The sequence below is a fragment of the Bubalus bubalis genome, chromosome 23, assembly GCF_019923935.1.
Source record: "Bubalus bubalis isolate 160015118507 breed Murrah chromosome 23, NDDB_SH_1, whole genome shotgun sequence".
Lineage (NCBI taxonomy): Eukaryota > Metazoa > Chordata > Mammalia > Artiodactyla > Bovidae > Bubalus > Bubalus bubalis.
In genome coordinates, this window is record NC_059179.1 from 19,409,312 (window position 1) to 19,432,704 (window position 23,393).

Sequence of the window (23,393 nt, forward strand, 5' to 3'; positions counted from 1 at the left end):
TGCAACCCCATGGACTGTAGTCCGCCAGGCTCCTCTGTCCATGGGATCTTCCAGGCAAGAATACTGAGGTGGGTTGCCATTTTCTCCTCTAAGGGATCTTCCTGTCCCTGGGATCAAACCTGGGTCTCCTGACTTGCAGGCAGATTCTTGACCACGTAAGCCATCAAGGAAGCCAAAGTGGTGGTGCCAGGATTCAAATCTAGTAAGTCTGGTTCCATAATCCATTCCCTTAAACACTGCACCATATTCTCTCTCTAAGAGGAAAGCATCTCTGGCCCTGCCTCATTCGTGCATCTATCCATGTCAGGGTCATTGCTGGGAGGAGTGCCTGGGCCTAGGCAGAATTTATGAATTCCTGGTTTGAATGTTGTATCTGGCCTCAGTTTCCTCACTTGTGAAGTAGGGCCTGTTTATGCCCTACTCAGAATTATTTTATGCATCAAATGATCCTGGCCTTTGTACATGGAAAGGCTTTGTAAACACTGAGCATTACCCAATAAAAGACATCACCAATAGCATTATTGGTTGAGAGGTTCTGAGTGTCCCAGCTGCCAGGGGTGATGTGCAGCCTGTGATTTTGCTGGAGCTGGTGGCTGGAGACCTCTCCACCTGATCCTCTAAGGCCCAGTCTCCTCCCTCGCTACAACCCCGTTTTCCCTCAGAGGCAATCAGAGGAGGCATTTTGTCCTCTAGCTCAGAACTCAACCCAAATCCCAGGAGGAGAAGACATGCCAAGGCACTGATCTGTTTTGCCAATGCTTTTTCCCAGGTGCCCTGGCCAGCTCCCAGTGCTGGCAATGAACCGTTGCCAACCTCCACTAGCCACTTGCTGCAGCTATAAGCTCTTTGTTCTCATTTGCACTCTACCCCATAATACCCATGTGGGTCATAAGTAGGTGCTGTGTTCTACTTCTGAGAAGACCAAACTCCAGGTCCTGGGACATGGGGTACAAGGAAAAGGGGTGAAAAAGAAAGAAGAATGAGGCGGGGGTGGTCTATGTCATGCTTCTATAGTCTTTCCTTGCCCAGTTCCCACTGTTCACAGCAACAGTTTCAATCGTGCATCTGCCTGTTTGGCCAACAGTTCTAATGGCAACATCAAGGAAGAGGGCCTCCCATATTCCCTTTCACTCAGTCTGAGCTGGAAGGATTCTTGAGGGGGAAGTGGTTCCTGTTTGGTTGAGGTTTAAAGGATGGGGAGAGGGAGTAGTTTCAGGGCAGGTGTGGGTGCAGAAGCAAGGAAACTGATGTTGGGGCAGTAGCTCTAGGAGTCAGGCTGGGGGAGGGCATCTGATGGGGGAGGTGAGGGGTGGAATTGCTGGGCTCACTGTTTGCTGGATGGGTCCAGCTGCAGAGATGTGGGGTATCCAGGCAGCGCCAGGAAGACTGGTGGGGGTGGGAGGGGCTGCCTTGATGCAAAGACAGCTCTGGGAGTGGGACTGCACCACGTAGGTGTCCCTGAGCTCCTTGTTATACAGTCGGGGAGACTGAGGTCCAAATAGGTGAAGTGATTTGACCAAGGTCTCATGCATAATTGCAGAGCTAAAACTACAACTGGGTTTCAAGTTTGACCTGGAAGTAACTCCCAATTCTGACGCTTATTAATTGTGTGACCTTGAACACCTTACTTAACCTTCCAAGCCTCAATTTTCCCCATCAGTAAAGTGGGATGATAGTGTCGACCTTGCAGGGCTGTTTTGAGGCCTAAATGAGATCATCCTTGTCTTTTCTGCTGCACACACGTCCAAGCTGGACAAACTTGACATCTGTGGGGTCCAGAGGCTTAAAGTATTCATAATCTGGGTCATTTTGAATTTTGGTGAGTATCTGGGTAACAGATATAACAAGGAATACAGATGGGTCAGAAATGTAACAGGGAAACGTGGACCTTCCCATTCACTGGTTCTGCTATCCTCCTCGCCTTTTGCTGCTTCTCTCTGGTCACCACTTTGAGGATATTCTTTTTGCCTCTCCTTCTTTGATGACTCTTAACCATCGGGCTGCCCAGGTGGCGTTAGTGGTAAAGAATTCGCCTGCCAATGGAGGAGACTTAGAAGATATGGGTTCAATCCCTGGGTCGGGAAGATCCCCTGGAGTAGGAAATGCAGCTCATTTCAATATTATTGCCTGGAAAAATCCCTTGGACAGAGGAGCCTGGTGGGTTACATCCCATAGAGTCTCAAAGAGTTGGACATGACTGAAATGACTTAGCATGCACTTAGCCATCAAAAGAAGTACATTCATCATTATTTTGTTTTTAATGATTTTGTTTCTTAAAATGAATCAATTATTCTTGATTTTAGAATCACAGCTCTCTCCTTGTCAATTTAACTCAGTGCTCATCCAGTAAGTATTTATTGAGCATATAGTGTAGTGGTTATCACGTTCACCTCACATGCAAAAGGTCCTTGGTTCAAAACCGGGTGGAAACATCTTTCCTTTTGGGCTTCCCTGATAGCTCAGTTGGTAAAGGATCCGCCTGCAATGTGGGAGACCTGAATTCAGTCCCTGGGTTGGGATGATCCCCTGGAGAAGGGAAAGGCTGCCCACTCCAGTATTCTGGCCTGGAGAATTCCATGAACTGGGGTTGCAAAGAGTTGGACACAGCTGAGCAACTTTCACTTTTTTTTTTTTTTCCACTTTCATTATACCAGGAGCTGGGGTTATAGCAGTGAAAAAAATAGTTTAAATTCCCTGCTCACATAGAACTTATTTCTACAAGGGTGATTGCCCACCTCCACCCACTAATCACTTGATGTATTTTGTTTCTATTTTTACCACTTTTCTTCCTTGACTGATTTTGTGTGTGTGTGTGTGACTCTGTGGTCTTCCATAAAGAACAGTGCCCACCATGACTGCCATCCATTACCTGGTATAGCCAGACTTGGTTATAAAACAACACAAAAAGGGAAACAGACTAAGCAACAAAGCAGGTAACCTCCTCCGCAAGTCCTACCATGCTGTCTTCCAGGCCTGGAAGACCTTTTCAGTTCAGCTAAATGAGCTGTCCAAACGGCTCTCTCTTCCATTGTTCTGGAGAATTGGTGGGAGCAGGCTTCTTGCGCTCCAGGGTAACCCAGTGCTGGGCACATACAGTAGAGGCTCAGGAAGATTTGCTGAAGAAATGTGGGTAGATGGGCAAATGGGTGAGGATGGGACCAGGTACTCTAGGCCTCTGCTTTGGTGCAGGATGTCTGGCGAGCAGGTCTAGAACAGACCTAATCCTCCATGCGGGTGGATGAGGCATGAGCCCTTTTCCTCTTGTGGAGTCTCTCCTCCTAGGAAACCTAGCTGTTAGCCTTCCCTGCAGCTGCTGAGTTTTACAAAGTCCCGGGGAGTGTCTGTGGGTAAGGGTAGGTCCTGCCTACCCCGAGATGCACTGCTCAAGAGCAAAGACAGAACAAGGCAAAGGAAGACTGTTGCTTGCACAGTAAGTGCCTATATAATCTGCTCAGGGAGGGGAACTGGGGTCTTATCCCTCTGAGCAGGAGATTAAAGGCCTGAACTTGTGATTGCTGCTCGGCTGGGGACCTCTGCCATTCACCCACAGGGAGCCGGGAGAGCGCAGAGAGCACAGCTGCCGCTGGAGAAAGTCAGCGTGGGGGACCGCCAGTGGCAGGCTGTTGAAAACAAATGGGGCAAAGAAACGGTTCTGATGCTATCGATCGGAGCTGATGTTTGCAGAACAGCCGGAAATGACTTACTTGCCTGCAAAACCAATAGGGAAACTGAAGTCAGTGAGCCTAGGACAGACCTGATTGAACCCTGCCCTTCTCCCCTCCCTCCCGGAAATACCCACACATCAATCAATGCACCAGAACATCATGGGAAACCTTGGCATGAGAGATGCAGGACTGGAACTCTCCCACCGCCCCTGCTCAGTCCTCCCACTCTTATCCTCGAATGGCCACCAGCGTTAACATCTTCCTCAGCGTCCCGCTGGGCTGGCTGCTACCTCGCCACAAGTGACCTCTGATCCCCTCTTGCCACTGTCATCAAGGCTTCCGCTGTGTGTAGGTCGAAATGTGAGTGAGCACCGTCCCATCCTAGGTCAGGTGAGACAGTGCTGGAGCTTTTATTGCTATCCCTGCCGGTTACTTAAAAGGAACTCCTAGTAAATTACCAAAACAAACCAGGGAAAGAAAGTACAAAGGAGAAGAAAGTGAAAATGGATGAGTTTGCAGAGCTGGGACTTTTCAACCCAAGGTGACTCTAGACCAGCCCAGTGAACACAGGGTTGAAAATGCAGGCCTGTTTTCTTTTCCTTTTCTCCTCTTTTCTCTTGTCCTCTCCTCTTTTCCCTTCCCTTACTATGTCTTCTCTTCTCTTTCTTTTCTCCCTCCTTCCCTCCCTTTCTTTTTTCCCTTCTTACAGTCTTTCCTTCTTTTTTTTTTTTTTATCTCCACCCTGTGTTAGTCCAGGTCTTCCAAGAAGCAGATGTCCAGATGGGATTAAAGGGGCATCAGTTCTATTGGGAGCGTTACCTGTGGGAAAGAACATGGGGAGGGATTTGAAAGAAAGGTTGGAAGAAGCAATGCAAGTCTGACCTGGAGTGCAGAAAGGAAGGTTGGGCAGAAGCAAGCTCGACTGCCCTGTCACCTAGGGAAGGTTCAGCAAGGCTGTTGGGACATCCTCGAGTCTGGGTTGGCCACTGGAGGAGTCTGATGTCTCTAGAAGAGGCCTGCCATGGCATCCGTGCTGTGGTCTGTCATGGGCTGGGAGCAGCTGTGGAAAGCAGGGTCTTGCTGTGAACTGGGCAGTGGGTTTCAGAGCCTAACCCTGGGAGACTTGGTCAATCCTGCCTCTGCAGCTAGAGGTCTGCTTTGGCACATACTCATAGCCCCATGACTCTGCAGTTTGGCATGCCTAAAGCCAAGTCACAGCCTGATTCTACACTTCAATGGACTCTTTCTCTAGGCTTCCTCTGGTATCCACACGGCTTCCTTCCTCTACAGGGCTTCTCCACTAGACCCTCCCTGGCTATTCCAACTGAAACTGCAACTTTCCATCCAACACCCCCTTGCCTCGTTCCCTGCTTCGTCTTTCCCCCAAGTTTTTATTGATGTCTAGCCTACCATACTTTCTTCTCCTTTGTTGTGTTTATTGTCTCTCATCCCTACAAGAACGTTTCATGAAGGCAGGGATTTTTGCCTATCTTTTTCAGTGTTGTGGCCTTAAGATCACAACAGTGTCTGGTACTTAATAAATATTTGAATGAATGAATGAATGCAAGAATGGCTACTCTTCAGAGTAAACTTTGGGCTCAGTGTCTCCAGCAGCTGGGTGGACACAGGGAAAGGGCTGTCTTCTTTAGAGCCTGGGGTCTGCACATCACTTTCCAGGGTGGAAAGATAGGCACTGTGTGTCAGGGGTGAGCATGGAGGTGAGCACAGGACAAACGCAGGTACTGGTCCCAGCGCCATCATCTACCAGCTGCGTGACCTTGAGCAAGGCACTTAACCTCGCTGAGCTGCAGCTCCTTCTTGGGTGAAATGAGGACACTGACCTACCACTGTTAGGATGGTTTTAAGGCTGAGAAGGTTCTGATTACATCCAAGCAGGGCTTGAAAAAGATTTTTCTGTTTAAAAGTCAGCACTCCCCAGTGGTTTGTCAACAAACGCTTTCTTCAGTTGAGGAAGGATTTCAGCTCAGCCCACTTCCCCAAGCCCTTTAAGGCTATTTCCCATGCTCTCACCCTCAGTCACCTCCCTCTCCCCAAAGGGAGGTAAAGTTTGGGAATTCTTGGGTCTCCATCATACTAATAGCTACCATTTCCTATGAGGCAATTGCTTTGCAAACACTATGACCTGACTTAATTAATTAGAACTCTTTGATGACAGGGACCACATATCTGTTCCCTGCTGTGCCCCCCAGGTCTGGCACTGAGTAGGTACTCAGTGAATATTTGTTAAATGGTCACACCAACTGGATGGTTACTATTATTATCCCTACTATACACATGTGGAGACTGAGGCTCACTCATGGTCACAAAGCAAGTAAGTGGTAGAGGCAGGACTTAAACCCAGGCATGTGTGATCTCCAAACCTGAGAGTTTTCAGTTCTATGGTGCTGCCTGAAGAAGATGGTTCTTTTACATAATCCCCGGGGGAAGAGCCCAGGTTGCAGGCACAGACTCATGATGGCCTCAGGACTCCTCCAGCCCCTGTTTATAGGGAGTCTCGGGCATTCCTGTTTATAAGAAGTGTCAGCACTGGGGGACAACGTGGCCTCATGGGCATCGTGCTCTAACCCATGGAGTTTCATTGCCAACATGTTATTTTCCAGGTTGAATGAATCATCCTTGCCTGGCAGGTAGACCTGTCTTCAGATTTTTTTAGCTTCTTTTGAATTCTTGACAATGTTGAGTCATTCCTTGGCAGGACATTGCCAATGTTGTGGCAGTTGGGACAGTTGATGTGGGCCAAATGGCTTAGTTAACTAACCTATAGGTTTTCTTTCAACACAGCACAGAGTTTAACCCTCTTCTAGGCAGTCTAGAAAGAGGGGTTGTTCTTTAATCTGGCAGAATGCTTTCCAAGTCTTGAGGGTGGGAGGAGGTAGTTGGAAGACAGAGGGGGGTATGTTTGCATATTTGCAAATGATAAAGCTTTTTAACAATTCAAGCTGGGCAGTTTGTGCTTGAAATAAGACTCAAGCATGCACACAAATACACAAACACTCTGTGACGAAAAACTTTATTGTACAAACAGCTGTGTTTGCTTGTAAATGAGGCAATTAAAACACTATTACATGTACATAAAGTGTTCCATAGTGAGGGTCAGCTTTGAGAATTAGGGGAAAAGCTGCTATGATGGGATACGGTGTTTGGGAGGTACTTCAAAGGCTGTTCTTTCTCAGAGTTCCCCTACCTTGTCTTACTTTGACGGCTGTGATTTTTCATCATTGGTCACTTGTAAAGGGTGTGGCACTGGGCCTCCCAATAAAGACAAAGTGTATAAATAAGTGATGAGACAGCGATGACTTATTAACACACTGGTGCACAATAACACATCAGTCATTTTAGATGTCAAGCCAGCCGGTTGATAATCTGGAAAAGCTGGGAGAATACAGGTGAGAAGAAGGTAAATTTGGTTGTGCCTGCCCAATGTCTTTTTCCTAGATCTGGATTTTTATTAACATTTGGGAAACCATCCCACCTTTAATCTTTATCCATGGAATTTCAGTGGGCAGGTGACCTAGGTTTAACCAGTCAGAGAACTGCACTTGACCACTGTAATTGGTTCAAAAACAGGCATGTAACTTGAATCAAGCCAATAGGAGGCCTATCCTAGACTTGAACTAGAGCTATTGGGACAGAGTTATATTCTTGGGGGTTATAATCTACCCTCAATGGTGTAATAGGATTGCAGCATCTGGATGGGAGTGGAGGACATAATAATATAGAGAGAGGCTGTCTGAGAATAAAGACAGAGCAAAGTAGAATGGAGAGAAGAGAACGATACGTTCCTCAGGACTTCATTTGAGGTCCTGGATGACATCATGTCTGAAGCCAGTTTACTCTTCAACTTTTTAAGTTATATGATGCAACAAACTGAAAAACTCATTGCCTCTAACTTCCCTACTTTTTTGCCTAAGTTGGTCACCCAAACTGAATCTTTACTGATATATTTTCTTGTTTGCTGTTCTTTCTCTTCCACCAGACTGCAAGTTTCCCCCCAAAGCAGGGATTGTTGTCTTACTCATCTTTGTATCTTCAGTGTCTAGCAGAGTAGAACTTCAGTACTGAACTGTAGCAGACAAAGGAAGGGGGTGCCAAGATAATGCACTTTGAGTAAGCTGGTCCTGAACAAGAAGATGGTCTATTCTGCGAGGCAGGCTGAAGACATGTGTCTCTTCTCTGCAAAGACATGTGTCATTGTGCAAGGGGATTGGAGGAAAATATACAAATGACACATGAAGAAGAGAATGGAAGTTGATCCAAGAAAGATCCACAATGATTGTCAACAAGGAGTGGGTGAGTGCTAACGTTACCATCCAGAGATGAAATGAGGAATTGAAAGGGGGGTTGGAAAGCCAGAAAAAGCAAAAATTCACACACAGAAGTCAAAGCTGGCAAATAAGGGGGTGGTGACTAGATGAATTTTGGAGACAGGAGTCAATATCCATGGTTTTTCTTTTGATATAGAAGGTAGCTGGGCCTCCCTGATGACTCAGATGGTAAAGAACCTGCCTGCAATGCAGGAGATGTGGGTTTGAACCATGAATCAAGAAGATCCCCTGGAGAAGAGACTGGCTACCCACTCCAGTATTCTTGCCTGGAGAATTCCATGGACAGGGACCCTGGTGGGCTACAGTCCATGGGGTCACAGAGTCAGACACGACTGAACAACCAAAATGCACACACAGAGGTCAGCTTCATTCAAAGCGGGCAAAGGGGAATGGGTAGGGATGAAACTGCTTTCAAGCTCAAGTCCATTCGCCTAACACACAATGAGGTCAAATAATACCAGAACATGGGAGTTAGGAGCAGAGAAAGCTTTACTGCAGAGCCCAGCAAGGCTCATGCCTTAAAAATCCCAAATCCTCCAAAAGCTTTCAATGAAGCCCTTTTCTGGGAAAAGTGAGGGAAGGGCATGGTTAATGGTTGCAAACTTCCTCTGGTGTCACATCACATCCTTTTTTCTTGAGGTCAGGTCACAGTCAAGTCACCATGTTTCTGTAAACCTCCACTGAAAGAAATGTAATTCTCTGTTCTGACAAGAACGGACCGGGTCTAAAGGCTTGGGAGCATTTGTCCAGCACCCAGTCTGGATCCTCTTACCAGTGCCCAGGCCCAGGTGAAGAGGCAGATCTCAGCTGGCGGCAGGTGCCCTCAGGGCCAGGTCCCCACACCCTGCCCAGTCATCATCACTGAGGGAGCCAGGCGCCCAGGACCCAGCTGGCCCTCAGGCTCCTCAGGCAGCCCAAACGGGGGCCTGGTCCCTTGGACCACCATTCATGGAGACTTCCACTGCCATTAGGTCTTGAGATGGGGATGGAGGAGAGGTTTGCTGCTTCAGGGCCTAGGCCCCACCAGTGGGCGGCCATGGCGAGGGCTCCTCAGGCTGTCCCCGGCCCCCAGCTCACCCACCAGCGGAGGTCAGAGGGCCTGGAAAGCCCTGAGGAGAAGGCTGCAATCCCCTCTCACCACAGTCGCTGCTCCCAGATCGCTGCTAGGCTAACTCTCGGCAGAGCGGGACCTCTAATCCCAAGTGCTAACAGTCCCGCACTTGCCTTGCCCCTGTTACAAGAACACCTTGTGCCTTCTGGGAAGCCTGGATCCAGAATAGGTAACAGAGACAACATTCCCCATTTCTTCAGAAATACTTTAATCTGGTGACAGAAGTTGTGGGTGCCTCTCTTCCAACTCTGCCTTTTACAGAGATGAATTAATTAGGGTGGGAGAGGCTAGGATGGGCTTTAGAGGCACTTTGGCATATCTTGGATTATCTTATAATTACACAAAGCCCCAGACAGCAGCCCCTGTCCAGCTGCCCCCTCTCCCAAAGCAAGTCCAACTGGTCGTCTTTCTTATCCACCAACCAGAAGACACCGTGTCACCTTGCAAAGGAGTGCAGGACTCCGGATACCCAAACACTGCTGAGCCAGGAGCCAGCTTACTCTTTCATTGTCAGACTCCTTGAACCTCTTCTCAGGTCTCCGTCTCTGGATGCAGTGCTCCAGAACAGAGGCTGGGAAGGTGTCCCCGTGGTTGAGGTAAGCTGGACACTGAGCAAGTCTGAGCCTTTAGTGCTGCTGGAACAGAGACCAGCAGTCCATGACTGTCCCGTTTAGAAGCCTTAACTACATTCCCTGCTGCTGCTGCTAAGTCACTTCAGTCGTGTCTGACTCTGTGCGACCCCATAGACGGCAGCCCACCAGGCGCCCCCGTCCCTGGGATTCTCCAGGCAAGAACACTGGAGTGGGTTGCCATTTCCTTCTCCAATGCATGAAAGTGAAAAGTGAAAGTGAAGTCGCTCAGTCATGTCCGACTCCTAGCGACCCCATGGACTGCAGCCCACCAGGCCCCTCCGTCCATGGGATTTTCCAGGCAAGAGTACTGAAGTGGGGTGCCATCACCTTCTCTGAACTACATTCCCTAGGAAAGGCTTTTCAGTCTCCTTCCTTCTCTGTCCTGTGACTCCCCCAAATCCTTACTCTGGCACCAATCAGAAGCTGTGTAGCACATGGTATGTCAGCAAAGTCTTTCTTTCCTACTTGCAACTCTCAGGATTCCTGACACCTTGGTGCCACCATGGGGAAAGGCTATGTGACAGATTCAAAGGGTGTCATTGATGAGCCAGGAGACTTAGGTTCTAATTACAGCATTTTCAGACCTTCAATCCTTGGCCTCGGGAAAGAGTCTTCTTTCTAAGCTTCAATGGCTTGTTGATTACATGATTCTGGAAACTGATAAAGTGAATCTCTCTCTTTGAGCTGAGAAAGCTGAGCACTTGGCCTCCGTGTCTGGAACTTGCCTTGTGGGCTGCTTCCACCTCTTTGGGCTGACCCCTGCTCTAACCCCTGCTCTGTATATGCACCCTCTTGGCCACACCTTCCTGTAGATGCCTGGAGTTTTTAGTTGGGAAATCCAAAGTTGGCAATAATATTAGAAGAGATCAAAATATTGGGCCACCAGGGACCAATAGGGGTTTCAATAAATGAAACTTAAGCATTTAAGAGATTCAAGTCCAATTCCCTCAGAAAAGTTCCTGAAAATAAAGATTATCCACTTAAACACCCAAAGATAGCATTTACGAAAAAGGCACTTTGCTGGGAAATCAATCTTAATGTTGCCTCTCACAATTCCAAATCCCTTATGCTCTATTAAGAAGTGGCCCTTTAACCTCTCCTTGAGTCTCTCTTCACCGGCACCCTCCCCAAGTCAACCCAACCCACTGCTACTTGGGGCTTGTCTTCTTCTCTGTAATGACAATTATGGGAAAACTGGAGGATTAAGTGATGGTACTACCATCCTACACTAAGCATGGTCATCAGGAAGGAAACTGGTTATTTGGTTCCCATCTGTGAGCGATTACAGATGGGAGGAAAGATAGTGAGAGGAATGCAAAACCTCTAGCTCATATCCCAAACTCTGGGATCTTCTCTCACATTTCTTATGCAGGGAGTGGGCGTTTAGAACCCTTTGCTTACCACTCATCCACATGCCTCTGAGTTCCCACCCCTCACCACATACAAAAAGGGAAGCAAAACTTTCTTACTGTCTGGATTAATTTGGGGGGTGAGGTAGCTTAGAAGTTGGGAAAATATCCAGAGATAAAGTGAACAATGATATTCCTTTCTTATCTTCGATCAGTTTTTTTATTTCCGTTACAGCAGCATTTGAAGAATAGACGTACGTGAGAGGCATAGTATTTATTCATTCTATGGCTTTTTCTCGATTGTCATGCAGGACTTGGGGTTCCCTGAGAATAATTCTGGGGCTCTACTAAGATCTCTTGCCTGCAGGTTGGAAATGGCTGTTCTAGAACAACAATAAGAAAGGATTGACAGCATATACCGAGTGGCTCATACATGTCTGTCACTATGCTAAGTGCTAAGTGCTTTACGTACATTCCATTTCATTCTCATGTCAACCTTATAAAATAGTTACTTATAGTCTTCAATTTTATAGATGACGAAACATAGACTTAGGTGAAATAATTCACTCATATAGATAAGCCCACATGGATAGCAAGTGGCGGAGTCAGGATTTAGATTCATGTGTTTCTGATTTCAAATCCACATGCTTAATCACAGAAGTAGAATTTGGCATATACTGTTTATATTCTTCATAACTGGCTACTTTGAGTTTAGCTTTTTGTATGTTCTATAGATCCTGGCACATAGAGAAAGCTAAATAAATGCTTTATAATTAATTGATTGGTGGTCAGGGTTTAAAAAATTTTTTTTCTTTCCTATATTTTACTACTTTCCAAATAGTGACATTTTAACCTCTGTTGAAGGAAGATTTTGGATGGCCTTGATTGTAAAAGCCAAGTATCATTGTAAGTTTTGGATTCCAAATCAAGAATTAATAGATAGATGTCAGAGAATGAACTGAGCTTAGATACCTGACTTTTTTTTCAGTACTTTTCAAAAATATTAATGTATTTATTTTAATTGGAGGATAATTACTTTACAATATTGAGATGGTTTTTGCCATACATCAACATAAATCAGCTACAGGGATATCTGACTCTTGATGTAATTAGGGAGCTTGATGAAGATTACTTTGTTTACAAACCATGAGTCATCAGTCCTATTTCCCAGGGCATTCAGCTAAGTTTCATCTTTATCATCATCACTGCCATTAATATCACCATAAACATTATCACTTGTGTATACTAACAGAGCTCATTATTCTTACAAGAAACATTTCTATATTCTAGGGATAGATATATAGAGGCATAATATAGGTCCTATCCTTGAGGAGCTTCTAATCCAATGGGGAAATCAAGGAAAATGTCAGTGTGAAGGTATATGTAGCCTGGGCCTTCAGGAGAGAGTTTAGAGGAAAGAAGGAGCAGAGTTTGGACTTGGAAAATTCTAGACAAGGGGACCAACAAAGGCAGAGAGATGTTGGAGTGCAGTTTTTGAAAAAAAAAAAAAAAAATCCATGTTTAAAGAAATGTAAGAAGTAGAATTAAGGTAGTTTAAAGGTTGTAACCTGCGTGGAATATACTTTATGCGGTGTGAGGTAGGGATCTGACTTTGTTTTTCTCCACATAAATTGTTAATTGCCCCAAGGCAATTTAATTAATCACCAATTCTTTCCTCAATAATTCAAAATAACATCTTATTTTTATGACAAATTCCCTTAAATTCTTGGGCCTCATTCTGGATTCTGTTCCATTTCATTGTCCTTTTTCTCTATACCTGAACCGGTAGCACACTATTTATGTCTTGACATCTGGTAGGACAAACCCCTGTCTTTTTTCTTCTTTGAAACAGTTATGGCTATTCTTGCACCATGACTTCTCTGTATGGATTCTTGTTTAGAACTTGCTAAATAAATTTCCTGAGAAATCATAGGGGGCATGAAGGGAATGCCAAGAGGCATAGAGGGAGTATAACGGGCCATGAGGTTGGTAAAGTAGTTTGAAGGTCAAATAATGGAGGCTTATATTGTCCAGCCAAGACATACAGGGCCCACAGCACTTCTGGGCATTTCTAAAGAAGCTGAGCTAACTTCTGGCATCCTGGTCCCTTCCCTAAGAACCTTGTCTGCCAAGTCTTGCACATAGATTGCCATCGACTAGCCAGAATACCCATGTTCCCAGAGCCCACACTGTGGGCTGGAGAGAGAGCATGGCCTGTGTTAGAAGGCCAAAGACAGGCTTGTTCATTTTGCTTATTCAGAACTCAGAAGTGACCTGAATCTGAAACCCGGAGGCAGCTCCTTTCTCTCTGTCCTCATCTTTTCACTGCCTCTGCCCCTTTCCACATGCAGCCCTCCCTGGCTGCCATCTGTCACAGTTACAGATGATTGGACAAGGATAAGGAGAGAGAGTCAGCCGCCCATTGTGTCTTCCCCCGAGAACTAATGTCAGCCCTGGATCAGAAATCACGGGAAGCAACCCTGGCCTTTGGGTGAGGGGAGGGAGGATGAGAGCCCTTCGGACAAGCCTCTGAGGACGGGATGCCCTCTCATCCATCCCATTCCATTAGCTGCAAGACAGAGACATGTGCACAGGGAAGTGCCTTTCTTCTGCTTGCCCCTTCGGTTTCTCTTCTTTGTTTTTGTTTATTTCCTCATCCAACAAGTATTTATTGAATACTTGTTATGTGTCAAGTCCTAGGTAAACAATGTGAACAAAACTGACTTGGTTTTTGTTTTCATGGAGCTTATAGTCTGGTGGGGCTGACAACCAGCAACTAACAAACACACAGATACTTTTTTTCTCCTCTGTCTTTCTCTCCTCCATGCACAGCTCTCCCCCTGGAAGCCTCTTTCCAGAAGTGGGTAGAGAAGGGTGGGGGTGATATATCTGCATAAAAAAACTCTAAGTGTACCAGCCTGGTGCGGGTAGAGTGGGAGCAAAATGAATGATTGCTATGTACAAGAGGCAGTCTAGAAGGGTCTTAAAAATCTTACCTGGGTTCCCGTTTTTTCTGACCCTATCAACTGCTTCCTATCTCCAGTTTTGAGGGTCAGATAAGTGTCTCATGTCTGAATAACATTCCTCACTGAATGACACGAACTATAGGAGGATGGAGGAGTTTTCCTGCTCTATGCCAGGGAGGGGAGAATGGCGAATACATTCTACACCCAAAGGTGACGGGGAGGAGGACAGAATATTCAGACAGAGATGCTGGCTTACCAGAGGCAATCTGCAGAACACATGCTCCCCAGAGGGGTTCCTGGTGTTGGAGAACACGATGTGATGTGGATGATTGAAATTCTGGGCCAGTTCTGCAGCCAGGCTAATACGAGAGCAAGGAATACGTGAAAAAGGGAAAGAGCAGGGATGTGGCCTTGAACACAAAGCACAGGCAATCTCATGGAGAAGATGGAGGGGGAAGGAGCAAGGTAGACCCATGATGAGGAGTGTCAGAGAGTTGCTAATCAGGAGGGAAATTATGAAGAACTTTGGGCTGCTCTCCAGAAATTCAAAGATGGAAACCTTTTAATACTTTAACAGAGGTGCATGGAATTTGTTGAAAAACAAGTAGCAAACTATAAGTGCAGCCTTGGGAAAGTCATGGGGCATCAGTCTACATTTATAAATACATAAGCTGTGATGGGGAAGATGGGTTGGGATGCTGAAAGTGGAATTTAATGATTTCTAATGGTTTTTCCACCTTTAACAACATGTGATTCTGTTTTATCTCCATTGTGCTTATGTGCCTAGAAATGTGTAGAGGAAAGGTGCTTTTTTTTTTTTTTTTTAAATTTACTTTGTAGGGGTGTCTATAGGCTCTTTGAGAACAATAGGTATCTTTCTAGGAACTTGCATAAAGTTGTATTGGATGAATGAAGGATGAATGAATGAGGCAAAAAATAAAACATATGAAAAGTTCCGCCTTACCAGGGAACCTACTACTAGGTTGGAGGGGCCAGGTAATACACCTGAAATAGTTAAAGTCTGCTAGGCAATCCATTCAGTTTCTAATCTGACTCTACTCCCCACTTCTAGGGTACTGCAGACAGCTCCATGGTGCTGAAGGTAGGACTATAATGAGGTGAATGCACTTTCTAGTTCAGGATTCACTGACTCATTCACCCCACAAACATTCACTGAAGGCCTGTTTTGTTCAGGCAGCATCTAGGTACAATAGGGAAGAACAAATCTTTGAATATTTTAAAGTTGAAGATAATCTTAGGGGAAACAATGAAAACTATTACAACATAGGTTCCCAAGAAAAAGAGGAAAGAAAACACAAAAAAACACAGTTTCAGTTTATAAAGTTGAATTCAAAAAGATTAGGAGACTTTCCATAATAGAGACCATTTATTGAGTGCCTACTATAAACCATGCATACTTTCTTTCGAAATACCTTTGTAAGACAGGAGCCCAAAGACGGTATGGGTCCCAAGTCACATGGCTTCTAAATAGGAGCAGGATCAAGACCCATACCTGTTTTCCTCTAAAGCTTGTGGTCTTTCTAAATTCTCATGACTCCCTCTGTTAGGCCACTATGCAGGAAGGAACATTTCAATCTGCATGCACACAGCTTACTCGAGCTTATGAGGGAAAGGCCAGCTCCTCTGCTCCTCTTCCTCCTCTAAGGATCTCCTTGCCATCTTGACCCTGGAACAGCACCAATTGGTGGTGAGAGGGAGCAGAGAGTTCCCAGAATTATTTGAGATGTGTGAGGTGTATTGGATGGAGATCTTTCAATAGGATAATAGTTTCTCAACTCAAATAAGCTTAATCAAAAAGGTAGGTAGTTAACTCACAAGATGAAGAAGTTTAGGTATAGGCATAAATCCAACTTCAGATACACTGACTCAGTGGTGAGAGGAAGAGGAAGGGATGTTTACTGCATGATGTCATCATGACTCTGCCCCTTCCTCCAGCCCTCTTTCTCCACTTTGCTTTTTTTCTGAAGACAGGCTCTCATTTGATGATAAGATGGCTGCTAGGAGCCCCCAAATCATACCCTCTCTGATTTGCAGCACCAGCAGTAAAGTACCTTCTCTTTCCCAGGGCAGATTCTGATTGGCTCTGCTTAGGTCATGTGCACATGATCTTGTTGATAGCCTGAGTCTCATGGCTTCATCTGTTGAGAGTAGGAGGGCAAACAGGGCAAGAGAATGATGGCTCAAAAGATGTCATCTGAAGTGAGGGAGCACCTTCCTAAAGAACCAGAAGAAGGCTGATGGGGAATCAGACTGGACAATAAAAATATCAAGTAGAAACACATAGCCCTAGGCAATTAGGTCAGGGGCTCTTATTTCCTGAGTGGGATGTGGGGAGGCTGTGGGAAGTAGGCTCAGGAAAGGTGAACAGCCCTACTCAATGAGCTCTTTGGGACAAAAAGCAACTCTGGTTCCAAAAAAAAAAACAAAAAACCTCTGTTTTTACTTGCAGAGCTCATCTTTATAAGGCAGAAGATGAAGCCTATCCACAAAAATAATAACTGCAATCTTTATTCAATTCTCTGCAGTTTACCAAAATCTATCTTACAGTCTCCTCAGAGCCTCATAGCAACTCTGGTAGGCAGTAAGGACACTTTTATTTCCCTATTTTACAGGCAAGGAAACTGAGACTCTGTGATGCTAAGTGAATCTGTCCAAGGTCACTCAGTTAAGTTGCAGAGCTGTGACTGTCAACCAGCTCCCCAGCATACAGAATTAATTAAAGTCCTTTGAAAAAAAAACAAAAAACAAAACTCCATGCACAAGATTGGTAAGGGATGAGGAGAAATCTCATTGGCTAAGCAAAAAGCTGCAGAGGGAACAGATCTGCCAGTTGGAAAGGCAAAAACAGGAAGCTTAGTCCGATCACCCAAGAAAAGAACAAAGGAATAGCCAGAATTTATAGGTGTGAGAAGAGAAAAATCAAAGAAAGGAATGAGATGGAACCTGAAAAACACATAAAAGGAAACAGAAAAACATTCTTTAAAATACTGTAGGAACAAGAGGAAGATAAGGGAGAATGTTTCTTCCTAATAGATGATGAGCGAAAGCTGATAATAGATGACACCAGAAATGCATAGGTTTTTAATGCTTTATTCCTCGGGTAGCTGCAACAGACTGCATACAGACTAGAAGGCTAAGAAAAAACAATGGGGGAGTAAAAACTGAAGGGAAAGAGCCCACGTGTATCCAAAGATCTGGGATCATGATGACAAGCAACTTAGACCATCAAAGCTCAAGGGGCCATTTGGCTCCACCCCTCACTTTACAAACAATACAACTGAAAATCAGTGATTGGGGAGTGGTCTGTCCAAGGTTGAATGTTGAAGCTGAAACTCCAATACTTTGGCCACCTGACGTGGAGAGCTGACTCATTTGAAAAGACCCTGATGCTGGGAAAGATTGAGGGCCGGAGGAGAAGGGGACGACAGAGGATGAGATGGTGGATAGCATCACCTACACAATGGACATGGGTTTGGGTGGACTCCAGGAGTTGGTGATGGACAAGGAGGCCTGGCATGCTGTGATTCATGGGGTCGCAAAGAGTCGGACACGACTGAGTGACTGAACTGAACTGAACTGCCCAAGGTTACCCAGTTGGTATTAGAAGAGCCAGACTCTGGCTCTTGGTTCACTGGAATTTTCTAGCACTCTTGGGATATGGAGAGAAGGGGAGGGACAGTGACAGACAAACCAAGACATAGAATCCAGTATGAAAATTAGACAAATGCACAAGTAACCCTGATTGAAGGAAGATGAAAGGCAGGACTTGAGGGGGTGGTGGGGGGTCAGAGATACAAGGTAAGGAGGAAGCTGCCTTGACATCAGGGTTCAAGTCTGGCTATTGCTCTGGCCCCCAGTCTTCTGGAGGGTCCCTGGTTCACTGACTGTTTGGTGCTTAGATGTTCACTGTCTTGCTTTGTCTCTTGCATCAGCTTTCTATGGCTACAATAATGCTAACAAACTATCCAAGTATTCAGAGGCTTAAAACAGTAAGCATTTATTTAGCTCTTTATGGATTAATGACTGAGACTGGGCTCAGCTAGAAGGTTTTCTTAATATTTTTAAATTTTAAACAATATTTATTTATTTTTGGCTGTGCTGGATCCTTGGTGCTACACGGGCCTTTCTCTAGTTGTGGCAAGTGAGGGCGTCTCTTGTTGCAGAGCACGGGCTTTAGGGTGTATAGGCTTCAGTAGTTGTGGTGCATGGGCTCAGTGGTTGCAGCTCCCAGACCCTAGAACACAGGCACAATAGTTGCGGCTCACAAGCTTGGCTGCTCCATGACATGTGGGATCTTCCCGGACCGGGGATCAAACCCTTGTCTCCTGCATTGGTAGGCAGATTCTTGACCACTGAGCCACCAGGGAAGCCCCTGGAAGGTTTTCTTATTCTGAATTTTTCCACATTTGTGGGGTGGTTGGCTTGTTATTTTGGCTGATCTAGGATGGCTGTGACGGGATGGCTTGGATGACTGTGATGAATGAAGTGATTCAGCTCTCTGTCAAGTGTCCACACAGAATATGCCAAGCCCAGACACATTCTCATGGCATGGCAGAGTGACACGTCCACAAGCCTGATCACCCAAGGAATGGAAACACACAGCCAATTATCAAGTTTCTGTTTGCAAACGTTTGCTAACATTTTGTTGGCCAAAGCAAATTACATGGCCAAGTCCAGAGTCGGAGTGGGCAGAACTGCAAAATTAAAGGGTAGAGGGTATAATTCAGCATGGCCATTCACTGGGGCTATTAGCACAATCAACCTACCACCAGGCCTCCGTTCTCGGGTCTTTGCTCTGTTGCCGTATTTTACTTCTCACCATTTTGGTCCTGCTAAGTGAGCTGCTTCTCTGGCTCTCAGTTCTGATGGCTGAGAGTTCTCTGCTGCCCAGGTAGGCTTTGAGATGTCTCCCATATAGGCTGTTCGCTTTTCCTAGGATAGTGATGGAGACACTGCATGCCAGAATCTGCCTGCTGCTGCCAGTCTCAGAAGCAATACCCTGTAAAAAAATCTTTCACTGGAAACCCCTAAACCCCTCAACCCAGCTGATGGGTATTCATCAGCTGCTATTATCTCCAAACCTCCCTTGCCCATGGACACATGTCAAGGAGAAGCCAGGTAGGTCCTCTGCAGCCTTAACACTCTGTTCATCCCACCCTGGACTCTTTCCTCTGGGAGGATGTTATGGGCTGAATTCTGGTGCCCTCAAATTCACGTGCTGAAGTCCTAACCCCCAGTACCTCACAATATGAATGTATTTGGAGACAGAGCCTTTAAACAAGTGGCTAAGTTAAAATGAAGTCATTAATCTAAAATGACTTGGGTCCTTGTAAAAAGGGATTAAGACACAGACATACCAGATGGAGGAAAGACCATAAGAGGGCATAGGGAGAAGATGGCCATCTACAAGCCAAAGAGAGAGGCCTCAGAAAAAAAAACAACCCTGCCAACACCTTGTTCTTACACTCCTGGCTCCAAGACTGAGAAAATATGTAGATTTCCATTGTTTAAGCCACCGAGTTTGTTATTGCAGTCCAAATAAACTAATATGGAGACAGAAATTCAGTCTTGGATGTTTGACTAAAGACACCAGGATGCTTGGGGCTTCCCGGGTGGCAATAGTGGACCTGCCTGCCAATGCAGGAGACACATGATGTGGGTTTGATCCCTGGGTCAGGAAGATCCCCAGGAGTAGGAAATGCAGTCCACTTCAGTATTCTTGCCTGGGAAATTCCATGGGCTCCTGAGCCTGGCAGACTACAGTCCATGGGGTCGTAAAGAGTCGGACATGACCGAGAGGCTGAGCACACACATCAGGATGCTGGGAGACAGTCCTCCCTTCACTATGATAACTCCAGGCCCCAAGACAGGGAAGCACTCAGTGGAAACAGCATTCTGTGGGAGACTGCCTCCTGGTTTTCTTTCTGAAGACACTGCATGTCCCGACTGCCTGACTTGATGAGCCCCTGATCAGAGCCTATGGCTGCACCACAGCTGACCTCAGATATCCCCAGCCAAGGCTACGGTTTCCTCAGTTCTGACCCCTCTGCCTTCTACCTGGCCCTGCACCCACTTCTGTCCCTCCTTTCCTCATCTGCATCAGACCAGTTCAAGCAGCTCTTCATGGGATCTTATTGCTGGGAGATCAGATCTGGGTTTCAGAAATCTAGAATGTCAAAGCACATTCTCTTTCTTCTACCACCTTCAGTTGGAGAGGGAAATGGCAACCCACTCCAGTTTTCTTGCCTGAAGAATCCTGTGGACAGTAGAGCCTGGTGGGCTGTGGTCCATAGGGTCACAGAGAGTTGGACACGACTGGAGTAACTTAGCAGGCAGCAGGCAGGCATCACCCTCAATAATATATATTTCCATCTTTTTTTCAGAAAGAAAAATATTCTTGCCCCTATAATTTGAGGAAGGAAGGAAATAGGACTCGTTCTAAGTTTAATAAGGGAATAAGGACTCGTGTTATATTCTGAGGCAGGAGCATAGCCTGTCAAAGACAGCTTTGATTGGATGTTGAGACATGGTTTATTTTTTAATTAATTACCTTATTTTAATTGAAGGATAATTACTCTACAATATTGTGATGTTTTTTGCCATATATCAGTATGAACTGGCCATAGGTAAATTCGTGTCCCCTCCATCCTGAACCCTCTTCCCATCTCCCCCATCACCCTCACCTAGGTTGTCCCAAAGCACCGGCTTTGGGTGCCCTTCTTCATGTATCGAACTTGCACTGGTCATCTATTTTACATATGGTAATGTATATGTTTCAATGCTATTCTCTCAAATCATCCCACCCTCTCATTCTCCCACTGAGACCAAAAGTCTGTTCTTTACGTCTCTGTCTCTTTTGCTGCCCTGCATGCAGGATTGTTGGTACCATCTTTCTAAATGCCATATATATGTGTTAATATACAGTATTTGTTTTTCTCTTTATGACTTACTTTACTCTGTATAATAGGCTCTAGGTTCACCCACCTCATTAGAATGGACTCAAATGTGTTCCTTTTTATAGCTGAGTAATATTCCATTGTGTATATGTACCATGACTTCCTTATCCATTAAGCCACAGTTTAGATGGCAAGGGATAGGCTGGCAGCTGGGAGAGACCCAGGTCACCACAACAATGGCGGGGTGGACAGAGCCCCAGACCGACAGTCAGATGACTCAGTTCTGAATTTGCTTCTGTCAGTCAAGCCTTGTGCTTATTGAGTATGAGGCTGTGTGCCACTCTGCCAGGTGCTGGGAATACAGACTTGAATATGGCAGACCCAGATCTTGTCCTCCTGGGTGTCTCCACTCTTTTTCATCTTGACCCTGGATGGTTTTTTCACACTGGAGCCTCAATTTCCCCTCTCTAAAACAAGAAGTCTAGGCTGTGATTCCTCCTGTTCTTTCCTGCTTGAACATCCTTTAAGGGCTGTTCCTTGGATTTGAGATGTTGAGGACTGAAATCTCTAAAAATGGGAAGGGAGGGATGAACCCAGAAACATTCCTAAGAATAAATCGGTTCTTTGGCTATGCGGAAGGAGTGAAACCGAAGGGGCAAAGATGTCTGAGGTTTTTAACCTGAAGGTGTTATCCACAAAGAAAATGGAAGTTGGGAAAAGAATGAAGATGATTGCTGGCCCAAATTAGACTATTTTCTGTATTTTTATTTAGACAGGCAAATATATCAAAGCTTCGTTTTTTTCTCCAAGGAGGGAAGAATAAACTACAAGAATGAAAAGGTGTGTGGGGGAGGTGGGGGAAGTACCCAGTGACTCTCTATTCATATGGATGAACAAGATCCGGAGGTCCTAGTAGAAAATAAGCAGACTCCAAACCAGAAATCAGCACTTCTGAAGGAAGCAATCACAGTATGTTTGCTCAGTGACAGATGGGAATTGAACGTAAAGGGGTCTTTCTCTATGTGCACTGGAGGCCGCAGGCCTGGAGAGGAAAATTGCCAGGCCGCTGCTCCATCCCTAGGGAACTGTGAGACTGAAGTTACATCCTTCCAAACAACACACTTTTTTTTTTTTTCATCTTCTGAGTGAGCTGAGTGCTTGGTAAACCAGCCAAATCATAGTGCCTACTGTTTAGTCAACTCAATAAGCCTTATTGTAGTACCTTTCATGTTCCAGGCAACAAGCTAGATGCCAAGGATGCAGAAATGCATAAATGAAGCTTCCTGTTTAAAAAATTAGAGGTGAGTAGGGAGGCAGACACATGACTGAGCCTATTGCAGGCATCCTGTGACTTGTGCTTAAAACACCATTGTTAGCAAAGTGCTGGTGATGAATTCTGATGGCTCAGTTCTGGGAAGGCCTCGTGGAGGAGGTGATATTTGAGCTGGGCCTGATTTACAACCTGTGTTGGATGAAGTGAGCTAAATGTTGGGACTTACAGAGGCATCATCTTCAGCCTTTGGCAGGAGAAAGGTTGAGGGTGGATTGGGGAGTGGAGAATGTTCTAGACCAAGGATATAGTAAATTTGGAGGTGGCTCAAGGGTGGGGGGGATGGGACAGGACTCTGGATGTATAAGCCCCTGTATGGAGCATAATCAGATACATTTATTTAATGCAAAACTAAGTGGGGTTTCCAGGCAGACGATGGGAGAAGCTATTGTGGGGAGAGGTGGGGAGAGTCAGTGACGGGGGAGGTGAGGGAAGAGGCAGTTACAAGCCAGCAGGAGGATGTGGGAGGTTTTAGACAGTACTGCTCTTTCAGAAGGGTGAAGCAGGCCAGTGCCGCAAAGGCGTAGAAGGCTCCAGAGCCAGAGGGACAGTGAGCTGATGAGCTGCTTGGTCAGTGAAGCAAGGAAAGAAGCTGGGATGGCAGCTGAAAAGATCCATGGGGTCAGAAAAGGAGGGAGGCAGCCAGCAGCCTGGATCTTAGTTCTTACTGATGCTGCCCTGCCTGAGCCTGGGGCTGGAGGTTAGGGGGTGCAGGCTTGCCAGGACCTGCGTAGAGGGGCTGTGGGCCAGCTCTAGGCCTCTGAGCAGCATGAGGAGTGATTAGACTGTAGACACACAGCTGAGCTTCTGAGGCAATGCGACCGACCAGATGCAGACTGCTTACCTGGCAGGTGTTGCAGACAGGGAACAGGTGCAAGCCCAGCCTCCATACGGTTCCCCCTGGCTTCCTCCCTTACAGCCTGTCTTCTCTTTCCTCCTCTCCTCCTTTCTTCCTCCCTCTCATCCTCCCCATCACCTCCCTGCCTTTCAACAAAAATTTATTAAGCATTTATTACATTTGCACTAAGCTTTTTTCTGCATAGAGGCTTAGCGATCCTTTTAAAGAGGAACCCCCCA